The following is a 20,303-nucleotide window of genomic DNA, read 5'->3' on the forward strand; positions in this document are numbered from 1 at the left end:
AAAATCATTTATCCGCTTATCCGCCACGGACCGCGTGTAAATTGGAAATATCTTTTGCGAAACGAAACACCTTTTCAAACAAGCTATTGAAAATCAATGAGACTCATTGTGCTTGATTTGCTTCGATAATGAAGCTGTCCGCTGACTCTCTGTGCTCCGCTTTTTTCTCCACAAACCATAAGCTTTTTCAAGAACTACGTCGAGGATCCTATGCATACACTCGGAACACTACCCTGCCTGAATTAAATCTCGCAACGGTGTACAATTAAACGGATAATAGCGTTTTGTCGCGTTGTTTTTGTGTTGCATCAGTGAATAATTATCGTCGCTGGAACGCCATGATTGTGTCGAACGAGTGATTTGATGAGCTATCAACCGCAAACACCCTGTAGGAATTTATGATGACTGTTGTATCACTCCCCCAGCGGCTTAGCTAGCTTCCTGTTCAATAGCATCTCTCGCATCACAGCAAAACGATAATTAATTAAATCCATTTATCATTAGGGTACTAGCATCGCTTCATATATTTAAATGATTCTCGACATCGTTCGCTCAGAGCAGGTTTTTCTTGTTTACACCACCGGTCGTAATTGCATCCGACGAAGAGCACTTCCCCGACTTCGACTGTCTCTGGAAGTTTACCGTTAATTGATATAAGGTTATCATCGGCTTTCAGGATATCGCTTTGTAAATTAATGGGGAACTCCCAAGGAAAGGAAAGAGCAAACCAAAGAAATGGAATCGGCCTGACTCCTGAAATTATTGTTTCTTTCACTGAATGACCGATATTGCGCGCTGAATGAGAAGAAGTCACTCGTGAGAGATCTCACGCAACATCGCCTCTTGGCGCGCGCTAGTGGTCTATTGACCGCGTGTCGCCCGTGCGCGTATCTCACCGAGATGAACACCCGCAGCCACCCCCCCCTTCCCCAGTGCGGTGATGGTGATACAGGAGCAAGTGGCACTCGCGTGCTGAGAAGTACGTTCAGTCTAACGCCGACCATCGACCGTTCCGCAGGTCGATTCTCCAGCACTCGCTGTTGCGTAGCAAATTTGGCAGTTTGGTGATTGGTTCCAGGTTCAAATGTTTGAGATGTGAGACTGCTAAAACGGTTCTATTCTATCCTGTGTAACCCAAGTGACAGAAGCAATAACTTTTATTGTGAAGCCAATTCGTGTACTGGATGTGTACTCCCGCGTATTATTACATCTCTGTCGTTGGAGTTTAACGAGCGCAAAATGTATCATAAAATCACCGAGGATGGATTTCAGTTGTCTACCAACGGTTAATTCGGCCCATTTATCTGATACGGCAGCAGGGCCTATCGTTCCGTGGAAATTTTGGCAGCAGTTCAAGTATTATATTGTTATACCCAATTTGTAATCTTGATTGAACAGAAGACGTAATTGTGATTGATTGAGTGTGCTTATTGGATCCATGGTGACGTTAAATAGGATTAACTGTGCAATAGAATTTTTCGCAATACAATTCATGTAGTATAAATGTTGAAGTTTGTTGAAGTGGTTCGTGTAATTCATCTGGATATATATCATTTTCTGCGTATGTGGTACAGGAAGACTACGCAATGCTATTTCGGCATGATCGGTTTGAAACTACCGGAGAATTAGTGGATAAACTTTTCGGAGAACCCATAAAGGTTCCTGTGAGGTGAGTGTTCAATGAAAATCGCTTGTTTCAATAGCTGTGGTATTTTGTTTCAGTTATCAGAGGGATAGATGGAAATATGTATCGACTGTTTAAATGATAACACTGCGCCCATCATATCACCTTTGAAGTCGAAGACTATGAACTGGAAATGTTATTAACTGATGTTCTTCAGAAGTTGTGTCAGCGTCAGACATTTTCTGAAACGTATTGGTAAATCCAACTCGCGACAATGTTGTTATTGTGACTCACAATGGAGACTTCCGCTGTTTCATTTGACAAACTACACCGTTTTTAAAATTTCTAAAACCTAAAATTTCAGCGTGAAAGTACTTGATATCTTATAATTATACAGGTAAACTTCGATATAACGTACATTTCACTTTCAAAATTGTACGTTATATCGAAGCATAATAAAGTACTCACAAACGTAGTCATTGTTGTGTTGCTGTTTTAGTTAATGAATAACTTCAATCAGAAGACGAAGCCAGCCTTTCTCATGATGTTTTCCTTCGTACTGTTGATTAAAGCTTGATTCATTTAGAATCCGGAATCACAAAACCAGCTGTATTTCGGGATTTATTGAAGGTACAAAACGTGTTTTAGCACCACAATACAGATAATTCATTGTTCTATCAGAAAAAAAATATTGAAAAAAAATGTCCTTTACACTTTGGAAATCTGTACGTTATATCGAGTGACGTTATATCGAGGGTACGTTATATCGAAGTTTCCCTGTAATAATATTAATGAATTATTCAATTTTTTAAATTGTACCCCGAAAATTCCGAATCCTAGAAATTTATATTCCAGTGTCAAAAATATGAAATATATAAATCTTAATTAAAAAAGAGATTCCAAAATCTAGAATCTTAAATCTTGAATCCAGAAATCTGAAAATCTGAAATAAAAACAGTACTAATTCCAAAATCTTGAATCGAAAAAAAAATAAATCCAAAGAATCTTGAATTCAAAAATCTAGGAATCTAAAACATAAAATCTCAAATTCTAAAACCCAAAAAAATCCTAAATCCAAAAATCTGAAGCCAATAAATCTCAAATCCAAAGATACAAATAATTTGAATCCAAAAAATATCCAAAAAATTTCAGAAATAGAAAAAAAATCAATCAATATTCCAAATTTTAAAAATCTGAAATAAAAATAATCATTCTAAAATTGGAAATCCAAAAAAACCAACGAATCTTTAATCCAAAAATTTAGAAATTCAAAATCTAAAAAATCTGGAATTCAAAAATCCAAAAAAAAAGCTCAATCCCAAAATCTAAATCAATCAATCTCAAATTCTAAAAACCAAAATATCTGAATTCCACAAATCTTAAATCCACAAAACTGAAATCGACAAATATCAAATCCAAAGATCCAAAAAATGTAAAATATAAAAATTGAAATTCCAGAAATCAAAAAGTTCCAAATCCTACATCCAAATATCAAAAATCTGAGATTGAACAATCTAAAATAAAAAAAAATCGAAAATCGGAAATCCGAAGAATATTTAATACAAAAATCTAGAAATCTAAAATAAGAGAATCTAAAATGCAAGAATCTAAAATAAAAAAAAAATCCACAATCTGAAAATCAATGATTTTAAAATAATAGAAATAAATTTTAAAATCCTCAATAAAAAAAATATTGAATTTGAAGAATCTTTAATTCGAAAATCTAGAAATCTAAAATCTATGATCCAAAAAATATGACCCATAAAATCCAAACATCTAAAAATCTAGGAATCTAAAACAAAAAATCTCAAATTCTAAAATCCAAATCATTTGATTTCCAAACATCTCAAATTCAAACAAAAAAAATCATCAACTGAAATCGATAAATCTCAAATCCAAAGATCCAAAAAATCTAAAATATAAAAATTTAAATTCCAGAAACCAAAAAGTTCCTACATCCAAATATCAAAAATCTAAGATTGAACAATCTAAAATAAAAAAAAATCGAAAATCGGGAATCCAAAGAATATTTAATACAAAAATCTAGAAATCTAAAATCAAAAGAATCTAAAATGCAAAAATCTAAAGTTTAAAAAAATCCTTAACCTGAAAATCTATGATTTAAAAATAAAAGAAATAAATTTTTAAATCCTCAATAAAAAATATTGAATTCAAAGATTCTTAATTCGAAAATCTAGAAATCTAGAATAGAAAAAATCTCGAATTCTAAGATCCAAATAATCTGAACCCAAAACATCCAAAAAATCTAAAAATCTAGGAATCTGAAACATATAATCTCAAATTCTAAAATCCAAAAAAAAGGTCCCTTATCCCAAAATTTAAAATCAATAAATCTCAAATCCAAAGATACAAATAATTTAAATCCAGAAAATATCCAAACAATTTAATTCCAGAAATAAAAAAAATTGCAATCATAAACCCAAATTACAATGAATCTGAAACCAAAAAAAAAAACCAAAAAAAAAAAAAATCTAGAAATCTGAAATAAAAAAAAATCCAATTCTAAGATCCAAAAAATCCAAAGTTTGGAATCATAAATCCAAATTTCAATAAATCTGAAATTTAAAAATCTTAAATAAAAAAAATCATTCCAAAACAAAAAATCCAAAAAAAAAACCAACGAATCTTTGTATCCAAAAATTTAATAATCCAAAATCAAGAAGTGGGTTATATCTGTGATATAACCGCAAGGTAGACGTAGGACTACCGTTGGCTCGGCAATCATTTATTTGAAATTGGATCTGAATCAATTCTTAATGCATGAATGAATGAATATTTGAGATTGCCGAAAGTTTTTCTTATTAGTGTGTGGATGGATGAGTATACGTGTGGAATTGCTATTAACATAAAATTTAACTCTTTCGAACATGTTGGTGGTCCCGAAACGAACCGATGGAATTTTAGTAGAAAGCAACTGCAACTGAAGATGTTTGATACGTGACTCATTTTTGTTTTCGTGACACGAGATTTTTCATGATCGCTCAATACGCAGAATAGAAACTGAGGGCGCCATTTCACGGTGAAAACGAAAAAAAATCTATATAAACTTGCATAAAATTCATTTCGTATTTACCGTGATGTGGCAATTTTTCATGACTTTTCCACGCGGAAGCAGAACAGAAACTGATACTATTGGATTGCATCACGGGAACACCAAGCCGAATGCGTAAATGAGTGCGAATATTCCTTCGCTCGGACGCATTCACACGCAAACAATTTTTCATGACTGCTTCATGCGAAAGCAGAACAGAAACTGATGCGAGTGAAAGTACTCACGCCTTGCGTGTGTCCGCTATAGTTTCCCAAACACTAATGCAAGCTAGCAAAACAAATCACAGCTTGCATGTATTCGCTATAAAGGTTTCTCCAGGTGCCTAGATTTTGCGTCCGTGTTCGGGAACACAATGCGATCACCAACCATCATCAATGAGCTAGATTGTTATGACTTCAATAGCATGTTTTCAAAGCAATTTTTAATTATACCACTCCATTCAGCCAATTCCAATTCCAATTGGTGATCGGAAATTTTGAGCAGCTGATCGAGCTAAATTTTCACTCCGGATTCATGAGTTCATATCATGAATTCATCTCCATGCAGGTTGATCCTTCTTCGTATATTCCCAACCGTGTTTGTTTCCTTGACTACATCAATTCCTCTGTGCATTTTGATCTGTCCATGAAGCAAGATATCCATGGATATTCAGATTACCAACGATCGAGGATCGCTCCAACGATCTTCGATGAAAAGTATGGGGTTATCAATTGTGATAATATGTACTTTACTGATGGGTCCACTATAAACGAGTCCACAGGATTTGGAGTGTTCAACGAATTTTTTAGCACCTCACACAGTCTTCAGAATCCTTGCTCAGTGTATATTGCTGAATTGGCAGCAATTCATTGGGCGCTGGACAGCGTCGCCTCACGACCTGTTGAACACTATTACATTGTAACGGATAGTTTGAGCTCTGTCGAAGCTATCCGTTCAGTGAGGCCGGAAAAGCACTCGCCGTACTTCCTTGAGAGAATACGAGAAATTTTGAGTGCTTTATCCAAACGCTGTTATGTCATTACCTTTATCTGGGTCCCTTCACATTGCTCCATTCCGGGTAATGAGAGGGCTGACTCATTAGCAAAGGTAGGTGCAATTGAAGGCGATATTTATCAGCGTCAAATCGCCTTCAATGAATTTTATTTTTTAGTCCGCAAAAATACCATCGCCACCTGGCAACGCAAGTGGAATGAAGATGAATTGGGCCGGTGGTTTCACTCGATTATCCCAAAGGGTAGCCTCAAACCGTGGTTCAAAAGTCTGGATTTGAGTCGGGACTTTATTCGCACCTTCTTCCGACTCATGTCCAATCACTGTTCGTTAGACGCGTTACTCTTTCGTTTCAATCTGGCCGCTAGCAATCTCTGCATTTGTGGCCGAGGTTACCACGACATCGAACACGTTGTTTGGTCGTGTGAGGTGTATCTTGTTGCCAGATCGAATTTAGAAAACTCCCTTCGGGCTAGAGGAAGGCAGCCCAATGTGCCGGTGAGAGATGTGTTGGGTCGGTTAGACCTCGATTACATGTCCCATATATATGTTTTCCTTAAAGCTATAGATCTTCGTGTGTGATTGTCCCTACATCCTTATACCCTCCTTTCCTTCCTTTGCGGGTAATTCGTCCCCTTGCTATAAATAGTAGAATAAGTTGAAATGTAAATACACTCTAGATATACGAATAGATTTAAGAAATGAGTGTTCATCAACATTGTTACAATTTCCTTATATCCCATCCTTCTCCTAAAAATATGTCACCCTTCTAAACTCGAGTACACCGCGAGTAATCGGTTTTCCACCTTACTAACCATAGATTTAAGAAAATTGTTTATATATATAGTTTTAAAATTATATTTAAGAATTCGGCTCCTTTAAACTTAAGTAACTGAGCCTGTAAAAATAAACGAATTAATAAAAAAAAAATAAAAATCTTATATAAATACAAATTAATCAAATTCATTAACTTCAATAAATTCAATAAATTCATTACATTTGAGTTGGAGTTCGCAAAATCTATTTGATTCCTATGTAAACGAACTTGAATTAGTAAAATTCGTTAAATTCGTTGAATTCGTTTGATTTGTTGAATTTGTTAAATTCTTCAATTTTTTTTTGAATTCTTTAAATTCTTTAAATTCTGTAAATTTGTTAAGTTTGTTAATTTTGTAAAATTGGGTAAATTTGTTAAATTTGTTAAATTTGTTAAATTTGTTAAATTTGTTAAATTTGTTAAATTTGTTAAATTTGTTAAATTGTTAAATTTGTTAAATTTATTAAATTTGTTAAATTTATTAAATTTGTTAAATTTGTTAAATTTGTTAAATTTGTTAAATTTGTTAAATTTGTTAAATTTGTTAAATTTGTTAAATTTGTTAAATTTGTTAAATTTGTTAAATTTGTTAAATTTGTTAAATTTGTTAAATTTGTTAAATTTGTTAAATTTGTTAAATTTGTTAAATTTGTTAAATTTGTTAAATTTGTTAAATTTGTTAAATTTGTTAAATTTGTTAAATTTGTTAAATTTGTTAAATTTGTTAAATTTGTTAAATTTGTTAAATTTGTTAAATTTGTTAAATTGTTAAATTTGTTAAATTTATTAAATTTGTTAAATTTGTTAAATTTGTTAAATTTGTTAAATTTGTTAAATTTGTTAAATTTGTTAAATTTGTTAAATTTGTTAAATTTGTTAAATTTGTTAAATTGTTAAATTTGTTAAATTTATTAAATTTGTTAAATTTATTAAATTTGTTAAATTTATTAAATTTGTTAAATTTGTTAAATTTGTTAAATTTGTTAAATTTGTTAAATTTGTTAAATTTGTTAAATTTGTTAAATTTGTTAAATTTGTTAAATTTGTTAAATTTGTTAAATTTGTTAAATTTGTTAAATTTGTTAAATTTGTTAAATTTGTTAAATTTGTTAAATTTGTTAAATTTGTTAAATTTGTTAAATTTGTTAAATTGTTAAATTTGTTAAATTTATTAAATTTGTTAAATTTATTAAATTTGTTAAATTTATTAAATTTGTTAAATTTGTTAAATTTGTTAAATTTGTTAAATTTGTTAAATTTGTTAAATTTGTTAAATTTGTTAAATTTGTTAAATTTGTTAAATTTGTTAAATTTGTTAAATTTGTTAAATTTGTTAAATTTGTTAAATTTGTTAAATTTGTTAAATTTATTAAATTTGTTAAATTTGTTAAATTTGTTAAATTTGTTAAATTTGTTAAATTTGTTAAATTTGTTAAATTTGTTAAATTTGTTAAATTTGTTAAATTTGTTAAATTTGTTAAATTTGTTAAATTTGTTAAATTTGTTAAATTTGTTAAATTTGTTAAATTTGTTAAATTTGTTAAATTTGTTAAATTTGTTAAATTTGTTAAATTTGTTAAATTTGTTAAATTTGTTAAATTTGTTAAATTTGTTAAATTTGTTAAATTGTTAAATTTGTTAAATTTATTAAATTTGTTAAATTTGTTAAATTTGTTAAATTTGTTAAATTTGTTAAATTTGTTAAATTTGTTAAATTTGTTAAATTTGTTAAATTTGTTAAATTTGTTAAATTTGTTAAATTTGTTAAATTTGTTAAATTTGTTAAATTTGTTAAATTTGTTAAATTTGTTAAATTTGTTAAATTTGTTAAATTTGTTAAATTTGTTAAATTTGTTAAATTTGTTAAATTTGTTAAATTTGTTAAATTTGTTAAATTTGTTAAATTTGTTAAATTTGTTAAATTTGTTAAATTTGTTAAATTTGTTAAATTTGTTAAATTGGTTAAATTTGTTAAATTGGTTCAATTTGTTAAATTTGTTAAATTTGTTAAATTTGTTAAATTTTTTAAATTTGTTAAATTTGTTAAATTTGTTAAATTTGTTAAATTTGTTAAATTTGTTAAATTTGTTAAATTTGTTAAATTTGTTAAATTTGTTAAATTTGTTAAATTTGTTAAATTTGTTAAATTTGTTAAATTTGTTAAATTTGTTAAATTTGTTAAATTTTTTAAATTTTTTAAATTTGTTAAATTTGTTAAATTTGTTAAATTTGTTAAATTTGTTAAATTTGTTAAATTTGTTAAATTTGTTAAATTTGTTAAATTTGTTAAATTTGTTAAATTTGTTAAATTTGTTAAATTTGTTAAATTGGTTCAATTTGTTAAATTTGTTAAATTTGTTAAATTTGTTAAATTTGTGAAATTTGTTAAATTTGTTAAATTTGTTAAATTTGTTAAATTTGTTAAATTTGTTAAATTTGTTAAATTTGTTAAATTTGTTAAATTTGTTAAATTTGTTAAATTGTTAAATTTGTTAAATTTATTAAATTTGTTAAATTTGTTAAATTTGTTAAATTTGTTAAATTTGTTAAATTTGTTAAATTTGTTAAATTTGTTAAATTTGTTAAATTTGTTAAATTTGTTAAATTTGTTAAATTGTTAAATTTGTTAAATTTATTAAATTTGTTAAATTTATTAAATTTGTTAAATTTATTAAATTTGTTAAATTTGTTAAATTGTTAAATTTGTTAAATTTATTAAATTTGTTAAATTTATTAAATTTGTTAAATTTATTAAATTTGTTAAATTTGTTAAATTTGTTAAATTTGTTAAATTTGTTAAATTTGTTAAATTTGTTAAATTTGTTAAATTTGTTAAATTTGTTAAATTTGTTAAATTTGTTAAATTTGTTAAATTTGTTAAATTTGTTAAATTTGTTAAATTTGTTAAATTTGTTAAATTTGTTAAATTTGTTAAATTTGTTAAATTTGTTAAATTTGTTAAATTTGTTAAATTTGTTAAATTTGTTAAATTTGTTAAATTTGTTAAATTTGTTAAATTTGTTAAATTTGTTAAATTTGTTAAATTGTTAAATTTGTTAAATTTATTAAATTTGTTAAATTTGTTAAATTTGTTAAATTTGTTAAATTTGTTAAATTTGTTAAATTTGTTAAATTTGTTAAATTTGTTAAATTTGTTAAATTGTTAAATTTGTTAAATTTATTAAATTTGTTAAATTTATTAAATTTGTTAAATTTATTAAATTTGTTAAATTTGTTAAATTTGTTAAATTTGTTAAATTTGTTAAATTTGTTAAATTTGTTAAATTTGTTAAATTTGTTAAATTTGTTAAATTTGTTAAATTTGTTAAATTTGTTAAATTTGTTAAATTTGTTAAATTTGTTAAATTTGTTAAATTTGTTAAATTTGTTAAATTTGTTAAATTTGTTAAATTTGTTAAATTTGTTAAATTGTTAAATTTGTTAAATTTATTAAATTTGTTAAATTTATTAAATTTGTTAAATTTATTAAATTTGTTAAATTTGTTAAATTTGTTAAATTTGTTAAATTTGTTAAATTTGTTAAATTTGTTAAATTTGTTAAATTTGTTAAATTTGTTAAATTTGTTAAATTTGTTAAATTTGTTAAATTTGTTAAATTTGTTAAATTTGTTAAATTTGTTAAATTTGTTAAATTTATTAAATTTGTTAAATTTGTTAAATTTGTTAAATTTGTTAAATTTGTTAAATTTGTTAAATTTGTTAAATTTGTTAAATTTGTTAAATTTGTTAAATTTGTTAAATTTGTTAAATTTGTTAAATTTGTTAAATTTGTTAAATTTGTTAAATTTGTTAAATTTGTTAAATTTGTTAAATTTGTTAAATTTGTTAAATTTGTTAAATTTGTTAAATTTGTTAAATTTGTTAAATTTGTTAAATTTGTTAAATTTGTTAAATTTGTTAAATTTGTTAAATTGTTAAATTTGTTAAATTTATTAAATTTGTTAAATTTGTTAAATTTGTTAAATTTGTTAAATTTGTTAAATTTGTTAAATTTGTTAAATTTGTTAAATTTGTTAAATTTGTTAAATTTGTTAAATTTGTTAAATTTGTTAAATTTGTTAAATTTGTTAAATTTGTTAAATTTGTTAAATTTGTTAAATTTGTTAAATTTGTTAAATTTGTTAAATTTGTTAAATTTGTTAAATTTGTTAAATTTGTTAAATTTGTTAAATTTGTTAAATTTGTTAAATTTGTTAAATTGGTTAAATTTGTTAAATTGGTTCAATTTGTTAAATTTGCTAAATTTGTTAAATTTGTTAAATTTGTTAAATTTTTTAAATTTGTTAAATTTGTTAAATTTGTTAAATTTGTTAAATTTGTTAAATTTGTTAAATTTGTTAAATTTGTTAAATTTGTTAAATTTGTTAAATTTGTTAAATTTGTTAAATTTGTTAAATTTGTTAAATTTGTTAAATTTGTTAAATTTGTTAAATTTGTTAAATTTTTTAAATTTTTTAAATTTGTTAAATTTGTTAAATTTGTTAAATTTGTTAAATTTGTTAAATTTGTTAAATTTGTTAAATTTGTTAAATTTGTTAAATTTGTTAAATTTGTTAAATTTGTTAAATTTGTTAAATTTGTTAAATTTGTTAAATTTGTTAAATTTGTTAAATTGGTTCAATTTGTTAAATTTGTTAAATTTGTTAAATTTGTTAAATTTGTTAAATTTGTTAAATTTGTTAAATTTGTTAAATTTGTTAAATTTGTTAAATTTGTTAAATTTGTTAAATTTGTTAAATTTGTTAAATTTTTTAAATTTGTTAAATTTGTTAAATTTGTTAAATTTGTTAAATTTGTTTAATTTGTTAAATTTGTTAAATTTGTTAAATTTGTTAAATTTGTTAAATTTGTTAAATTTGTTAAATTTGTTAAATTTGTTAAATTTGTTAAATTTGCTAAATTTGTTAAATTTGTTAAATTTGTTAAATTTGTTAAATTTGTTAAATTTGTTAAATTTGTAAAATTTGTTAAATTTGTTAAATTTGTTAAATTTGTTAAATTTGTTAAATTTTTTAAATTTTTTAAATTTTTTAAATTTGTTAAATTTGTTAAATTTGTTAAATTTGTTAAATTTGTTAAATTTGTTAAATTTGTTAAATTTGTTAAATTTGTTAAATTTGTTAAATTTGTTAAATTTGTTAAATTTGTTAAATTTGTTAAATTTCTTAAATTTGTTAAATTTGTTAAATTTGTTAAATTTGTTAAATTTGTTAAATTTGTTAAATTTGTTAAATTTGTTAAATTTGTTAAATTTGTTAAATTTGTTAAGTTTGTTATATTTGTTAAATTTGTTAAATTTGTTAAATTTGTTAAATTTTTTAAATTTGTTAAATTTGTTAAATTTGTTAAATTTGTTAAATTTGTTAAATTTGTTAAATTTGTTAAATTTGTTAAATTTGTTAAATTTGTTAAATTTGTTAAATTTGTTAAATTTGTTAAATTTGTTAAATTTGTTAAATTTGTTAAATTTGTTAAATTTGTTAAATTTGTTAAATTTGTTAAATTTGTTAAATTTGTTAAATTTGTTAAATTTGTTAAATTTGTTAAATTTGCTAAATTTGTTAAATTTGTTAAATTTGTTAAATTTGTTAAATTTGTTAAATTTGTTAAGTTTGTTATATTTGTTAAATTTGTTAAATTTGTTAAATTTGTTAAATTTTTAAAATTTGTTAAATTTGTTAAATTTGTTAAATTTGTTAAATTTGTTAAATTTGTTAAATTTGTTAAATTTGTTAAATTTGTTAAATTTGTTAAATTTGTTAAATTTGTTAAATTTGTTAAATTTGTTAAATTTGTTAAATTTGTTAAATTTGTTAAATTTGTTAAATTTGTTAAATTTGTTAAATTTGTTAAATTTGTTAAATTTGTTAAATTTGTTAAATTTGTTAAATTTGTTAAATTTGTTAAATTTGTTAAATTTGTTAAATTTGTTAAATTTGTTAAATTTGTTAAATTTGTTAAATTTGTTAAATTTGTTAAATTTGTTAAATTTGTTAAATTTGTTAAATTTGTTAAATTTGTTAAATTTGTTAAATTTGTTAAATTTGTTAAATTTGTTAAATTTGTTAAATTTGTTAAATTTGTTAAATTTGTTAAATTTGTTAAATTTTTTAAATTTGTTAAATTTGTTAAATTTGTTAAATTTGTTAAATTTGTTAAATTTGTTAAATTTGTTAAATTTGTTAAATTTGTTAAATTTGTTAAATTTGTTAAATTTATTAAATTTGTTGAATTGGTTAAATTGGTTAAATTTGTTAAATTTGTTAAATTGGTTATGTTCTTTATGTTAAATTTATTAAACTCTCAAAATTCGTTAATACAACAATATCACTCTATCATTGAATTAATAATATTCATACTAAAATTCGTAAAATTTATTAAATTCGTTAACTCCGTTGAATTCTATACATTTGTTACATTTGTTGAATTGGCTGAATATTTTTTTTTAATTCTATAAATTAGTTAAATTCGTTTCAACCAATTCTTAAACTTGTGACATTAGTTAAATTGATTGAAATCGGAAAATTCGTAAAACTTGTTATATTCGTTGAATTCTTCATAATCTTTAAATTTTTCAAATGCGTCACTTTAAAGTATTAATTTTTTTTCCATAATACCAAGTCTACCTCAATTGATTTGAGTTGTGTGCGTTGTTCATGACCAACCACTAAATTGAATACGTCAATTAGATTGCTTGTACAAATGCATTATAGATCATTTTTAAAATTGAAACAAAAAACAAAGAAATATTATTTGGCTTCCTGAATGTTTCGAGGTTTTTCGAGGTGTCGGGCTAGAATTATTGCTGTTTATATCATTTTTAGGAAGCTCATCGTTTATTTTCACATCTATGTATATAAAAATGGATGTCTGTCTGTTTGATTTTGCCATACAAATGAAACACAAATTTCTGCATTACTCAAGAATTAATCAAGCAAATGAAACCAAATTAGGCAAAACCCCTCTCTAAGGGGGGCTGCCATACAAACGAAACACAAACTTCTGCATAACTCGAGAACTAATCAAACACAATTTGGGAGGGTTTTAGGGTACCCCTCCCTCCTCTGGAATGGAGAGAGGTCCCATACAAATATTACACATGTTTCAACCAAAAGTATTCCAACCAAACATGACAATTGAAAATTTTCGGAAAATTATGAAGGGAAAATTCGGAAAATAAATTCCCATATGTTCTACAATTGCATAGTGACAAGTGCTGCTAGTCCATGGGATGTTTGCGCTAGCGAAATTGATCTTTGTTCGAAACTGGAAATGGATTTGAATGTGATGAAACCCACTCCTATATCTTCTTCTATCTATACCAATAAAAAAGTATCGCCGAATGTGTTGATAAGAGCAGAACTCGAGGAACGAATTGTCCGATTTAGGGCTGACTTTTTTCTATCACATTTTCTGTATAAAACATTCATTCCAAGTAACGGAGAAACATGTTATTTGCAAGTGGTTGAAAAATCTTGAACGGGAATTTTGTCTGAAAACAATCTGATATTATATTGATGAGTTTTGTTAGAAATACTAGGAATTTTATAGTGAAAGGTAAATTGAACGGGGTCGATTAGAAGATTAGCAAAACACAATTTTTGAGCGGGATGAAGTTTGCCGGGTCAGTTAGTAAAGCGTAAAAATCTCAGGAACATTTGTTTTTTTATTTTTGAGAATTTTTTTCTTGTCAGAGAAAGCGGAAACTTTTTCACAAAAAAATATCAAAATATAAGGAACACTTTTTTTAGATTTTTAGACTCATTTTAGACTCATTTTACAAAATTTGTTACTTTCATACCACCTGACCCATTTTTTTATATTTTTTGGCTGAAAAAACTCAAATTCCATTCATTTTGTTTTGTATTTTTGGTGGTGGTACTCCATAAGTATTTTTAACAGAGAAATGGTTTTGATAATAAAGTTATAATATAAATAAAATTATAATATAAATAAAATTTTGGTTTACCTTTTTTTCAACTTACCATTCATGGATTATGGATTCATGGGGTTTATTGATTCGTGCAGTGAACGGCTCAATTCACGGTCAGATACAACTCGCTGTGACAAATCCGCTGACACATTCCTTTATGGATGGAAAATTATTTATTTATCAAAACACAATGATTAGAAGCACAACAACTGTTGCCGCTTTGGTTTCCTTTGCGAATGTCCCAGACATGGATTGGGAATCACCGCTTGGTGAGTGATTATTAGCGAAGGTGAATGTAATTAAATGCAAGTGAGTGGAAAATTGCAACCAGTACTTATTCAGCATGATAAATAGTCCCGTATTATGCGTTAGAATTAGGGATAGATCATCGAAGATCGTTTGCTTTTTTCTGATGTAACTTTTCTGGAGTGTAACTTGAAAACATGTCTTTTTCCAGAGAATTTTTTTTTGAACCGTCCATGGCTTTCCACTATTTTGTTTACATGTTTCTGGCATTTTTTGAATTTTTTTGAAAATTATTGAATAATTATGAATTAGTGATCAAAGAAATTGAAACATTTCTTATTTGGAAGCAGTTCTTTTGGATCAAAAGCAAGACCAATCCCTCAATTACACTCTAATTTGTTCAGATAGGATTTCAAAACAAAAAGAAATGAATGTTTGTCTCGAGAGTGAATCGATCAACCTTGAACATTCTATGCATTTTTAAAAGTCACAATCTCTGTAAGAGTCGGATCAAACTTATCACAAACAAACTTATTATTTTTTTCCATTTCCAACAGTTCGACTAATTTTCTTTTTCCTACGCTGTGTTTTGAAACAAAATAATTGAGACGTCTGAAATTTAGAACAAAAATAATCATTTTTTGAAATCTTCCTCTCAAAAGCGTTGATCAAGACACAATCAATTGATTAATTGCAAGCTAACCTTGCACTGCACTTGCTTTGCTGGTGCGTAGCTCAGGCGATGTTTCTCTAGCTACTACTCATGGAAAATGAAAAATGAAAAATGAAAAAACTAGTGCACAATGTGCGAGAGCAAAACTCGGTTCTAGTAGACCTGTTAAAAGCATAGTGGTTGGCTAAAAAGTCACACGGCTAGCGGCAACACCTAGAGTAGCTGAAATCGATGCTTTTGAGGTGAAGCGTTTCATTAACTGAATCACGCGAACTCTGATAGTGCCATTGATGGATAGGAAAATGCCCTCACAATAGGTTATAGCGCCTGAAAAGTGTTGGGCGGAGACACGCTAAGGTCACCCGATAAGATAAGGTATGGAACAGGTTATTGATAATATAGTCGATACCTTGAGGAAGACGACAAGGATCTTTGGGCAGTAAATGTCGATGTTTGGCTACTCTCGGGATGAGGACTCTCTGTCTCCCCCCTTGAAACAAACACATTACAAACTTTTTTTGGCTCAAATTTGTTTTCATCGATGGTGTATTGGATCAGAATGTTTACCTGAACATCCTGGAGGAAAATATGAAGCAAAGTGTCAAAAAAAAAATAAGATGAAATCGAGACTTCACGTTTTACTAACATAATGACCCAGATCACAAGACATATAAAGTCTTCACATATATGAATATTGGAATATTGAGATTCCTCCACAATCTTCCGACATCAATCCAAAAAAAAAACTAAGGATGTTATCTGTGTACAAAATTTAGAAACCATCAAATCTCTAAAAGTAACAATTTTCAAAACCACTTGATGAAAAAATGATAAATATTCCTTCCGAACACCCCATAAACTCGCAGATAACGGCTTATGACAGCTGAAAATAGTTGCAATGAACACGGGATATCATATTAATGATGGAATTCTGAAATTGGTCAGCGCCTTCGATAACGAGTTGAGATTTCAACCAGCGTACGAATATGAGTTTGAGTCAATTTTCATACATCAGCCCATACAATCGCCATTCTTAGAGAAGTAAAAACCATTATTCTGAGAACAGATAGCAAACATTTTAGCTCGCATATGACACTATGACTTTATCTAAATAGAATGTTCCGAAAGATTGTTTTCGACTTTCAAACGAAGGAAAAAGAGATTCTGCATATTGGAGTACGATTACGAGTTTGAGTCACTGTATCTCTATTGTTGATGCGAAATTCCACCCTTTTTCGGTTATTATTTTTTTAAATTTACAATAAATTTAATTTAAAGTATTTTACGGTAAATATAACAAATGAGGGGCTCAGAATGCAAGGGGTGTAAGTGACTTGATCGATTTCTCTTCATCAACTTTTTCTTCGGTTAATAACCCACATTCCGTTTTGCCTGCCAAGATCGGGTCGATGAAATGTCAACAATCGACCTCAAATGCTGCCACCTTGCAATCGAGTTATCGACCTTTCATATGCATTCATCGAACAACTTGACGCCACTTTTTCGCCAACATGTGCAAGGCGTCGACCTGCTTGCAGCGCTGCTTCCAGCACTGCTTGCCGCTTGTTTGTATTGGTTTGTTATTGAAAATGAAAAGGAAATACATTGATCGATTTTAATCATTTTATTGAAGAAAAATAATAAAAAACCATGTATAATAAAAATAAGGTATATAAGGAAGGAAGGAAGGTATTGAATTAGAGAGACTTTAAACTCTGAGAGTTCATTCGTCTCTAAGGTATATAATGGAATCGGTGCATCCGGGTTGTCTGGATAGACGATTCAAATCCGACTGAGTACATTGATGAATACCTCCTTGCCCTTGATGACACAGATATGTGGCTGAGGAGGATTCTTCAATGTGCGTGAAGCACGGGATCTCCGATGGGGAAAATTGCTCGAAATACTATCGATGGCCGGGTCCTGCTGCTGTTGCTGTTGATGCTATTCCCCGGAATAGCACCCTGGACTTAAAGGATACTGCTGCGGGAAAGCTGATGCTGTTGGCTGGTGTGACAGAAGTGGAAATAAGCAATGTGGTGATGAGGGAAATCATCTTTCTCACTCGCCGATTGATTGAGTCGGATGTATTCATAGCTGAAACAAAATAAAATGATTAGTAAGTGAAAAGCAGAAATGAATTCCCTACTCACCAGTTGTATGATCCGGATAAAAATGCGAACATTAAAATATCATGCGACTACGTTCGCTAACCTCGCCTATTTTCATTCTACTATACTACGGAATCAGTGCATTCGGGTTCCTCCGGGGTGGTAATTCAGCTGAGAAAGTTGATAAATACCTCCTTGTCGTTGAGTTTTCGTGTCTGAAGAGGATTTTTGAATGTGCGCGAAGCACGGAACCTCTAATGGGAAAAGTTCTTCGCAATACCATACCATGGTCAAATTCTGCTGCTGCTGCTGTTAATGCTGTCCCCCGACATTGCCAACAGGGGTTGGAGGTTACTGCTGCAGGAAAACGGATGTTGTTGGCTGCTGTGATAAAAGTGGAAATCCGCACTGTGCTGATGGGAGAAATCATCTTTCTCACTTACCGATTGATGGAAGCGAACGAGTCGAATGTATTCATAGCTGATAAGACAAGATAAAATAAATAATAATTAAAAAGCCGAAATATATTTCATACTCACCAGTTGTATGATCCATTTGTTTTTGTTTGAGATGACAGTTTAGCGGAGTGGAAAAAAGAACCACCAGTGATGCCATTTGGTTTGTTTAATTATTCAGTATTTTCGACTAACGAACTATCCGCGTTGACGATATTGGGAATAGGCATGACAGTATGGATTTGCAGAAGGAATGAATACACTTTTAAAATGAAAATTATGAATGAACATGATTTTTCCATAATCAAATTAGTACTCTATGTAAGTGAAAATCACCATTGCCTGCAAGTGGTGAAAAAACATCATAAAAAAATATGTTTTGAGATAATTTTATATTATAATGACAAGTTTTTTTGAGAATATCTGAACGTCTATAGAAAATAATTCAAATTAGGGTCATGACAACGTACTTTAAGTAGAAAAAATTATACCAAGAAAAAAATTTCATACAAATTATAGCAAATATAAACTGATTCGGGCCGACTAATATGATAGAGAATAGTTTGCCTCACACAAACTAATGCCGTATCCAGATGTCGATACCTAATCGTCGTCATCGTGAATAGGTAACAGCGTTACGGTCGTTGTTAGGTCGATGTTTTTTTCGTCGATTGGATTGTGGGAACTCATCTGCAAAAACGTTCCAGTTTGAGTTTGCTATAGAATCCGATAGATGAGGCTCTGACCTGTCTTCCGCATTGTCAAATACAGCTGGGAATGTATTTGCAGCTAAGTTATGACCAAAAGAAAGAGTCGATGTAGAGAAATCGATAAAATCACTTACACCCCTTTCATTCTTCTTCTTCTTCTTCAATGGCACTAACGTTCCTAGAGGAACTTCGCCGTCTCAACGTAGTATTACTTGCGTCATTTTTATTTGTACTTAGTTGAGATTTCTATGCCAAATAACACGCCTTGAATGCATTCTGAGTGGCAAGCTCTAGAATACGCGTGATCACAGTGCAAGTCGGAGGAAATTTCTTTGTCGAAAAATTCCCCCGACCAGAACGGGAATCGAACCCGAACACCCGGCATGTTAGTTATGACGCTATCCACTCGGCCAAGGGAGCACTCCCTTTCATTCTAAGCTCCTCAAATATAATCTTCCGAATGTAAATCTGTATTGAAAATTTGGTTCTGAAATTTTATTCTGGAATTCGACTCTGAATCCGAATGCAGAATGTGAAATATTAAATGTAATGCATTGTATACTTAGAATTCGTACGCGTTACTTATTTTGTAACGGCACGCTCAGTAACCACATCAAGACTTTTTTGACAGCGGTTTGTTTATAAAAGAATTCTCTTCAGCAGGGTTGCCAATAATATTTTTCAATAAAGTTCTCTTCCACAAAAGAAAAATGAATCCTGTAAAACCGTTTTGTTTTCAAGAAGGTGACAATTTATGAAATTATTATTATGTTTTTATTATTATTTTAATTATTTTGTTTTTTGGCGTCTCGGATATTTTCTTTTGGGAAACGTTTCAGGAACGCCTAAATATAGGCAATTTTTTACCACATGAAGTTCGAACTCGGTAAGAGATTATTTCGATTTCAAAATACGGAATTTTACTCGGTGTGATAGTGATAGTGATTGTATCGACTTCTCGATTCGATTTACATAATAGGGCCCATTGTACATATACAGTCACTGCGAAATGCTATAAAGGTCCTCGCATTAGTATTAGTGAATAAGTAGTAAAATATTGGGTGCAAAAACATTGTAACTTGAAAACTATTTTTATTTGTATGGGTGTGTTTGTTGTGTTTTGGAGTGAGACATAAAACATCAAGCATACCTGTTAAACTACACCCAAACTAGCGTTGGCAGAAAACATGCCATCTTTGGCAGAAAAGATGCCATTTCCTGGTCATGAGAGTCAAATGCGCTAATAATGAGCTATTTTGAAGCTTAAAAATGGTTTGTATGTATGCGGGCAGACATCTCTTCTGTTTTCTTTTCTCTTTTCATTTGGGATTGTGCAAATAAAAAAGTCCATACGACGTCAATGGGGATCGAACCGAGGCCGGCTGGAATGCGAAGTTACTTTACACGACCACGCTATCCATATAGCGACCAGCGCTATTATAAAGGAGCGTGATAATATTACACCTCATCATAAAATGAAGTTGGAAGGTGTTTTCTAAGCTGATAAAGAAGAATACGAACGAGAATATATCTTTCTCTGTCTGGGCCGTGTATCTGGCAAACTATACGAAAAGCTTTCATTTAAATGTGTCTCCTGTTTCGCTCCCTCATATTGGCTCTCGCATATATATTATACAAATGATATGCATG

At 28.0% G+C, this 20,303-nt stretch overlaps 1 protein-coding gene and 1 long non-coding RNA gene across 2 annotated transcripts in view; one reads left to right on the forward strand and one right to left on the reverse strand.

The window, feature by feature from the left end:
- Positions 1 to 1,000: 1,000 nt before the first annotated feature.
- The window catches only part of LOC129761403 (neuromedin-U receptor 1-like), a 77,255-nt gene continuing 57,952 nt past the window's right edge, over positions 1,001 to 20,303 (forward strand). The window contains exon 1 of the mRNA XM_055759122.1: positions 1,001 to 1,669. The gene's annotated coding sequence lies outside the window, so the exon portion shown is untranslated. The remainder of the gene's footprint in view (positions 1,670 to 20,303) is intronic.
- LOC129761404 (uncharacterized) lies at positions 16,987 to 18,184 on the reverse strand. Its single transcript, XR_008740442.1, has 3 exons — positions 18,028 to 18,184; positions 17,531 to 17,968; positions 16,987 to 17,474 (listed from the first exon to the last, which is right to left on the reverse strand). It is a non-coding gene; the product is annotated as an uncharacterized LOC129761404 (long non-coding RNA).

This window comes from Toxorhynchites rutilus, chromosome 1 (assembly GCF_029784135.1).
Source record: "Toxorhynchites rutilus septentrionalis strain SRP chromosome 1, ASM2978413v1, whole genome shotgun sequence".
In the NCBI taxonomy this organism is placed as follows: domain Eukaryota; kingdom Metazoa; phylum Arthropoda; class Insecta; order Diptera; family Culicidae; genus Toxorhynchites; species Toxorhynchites rutilus.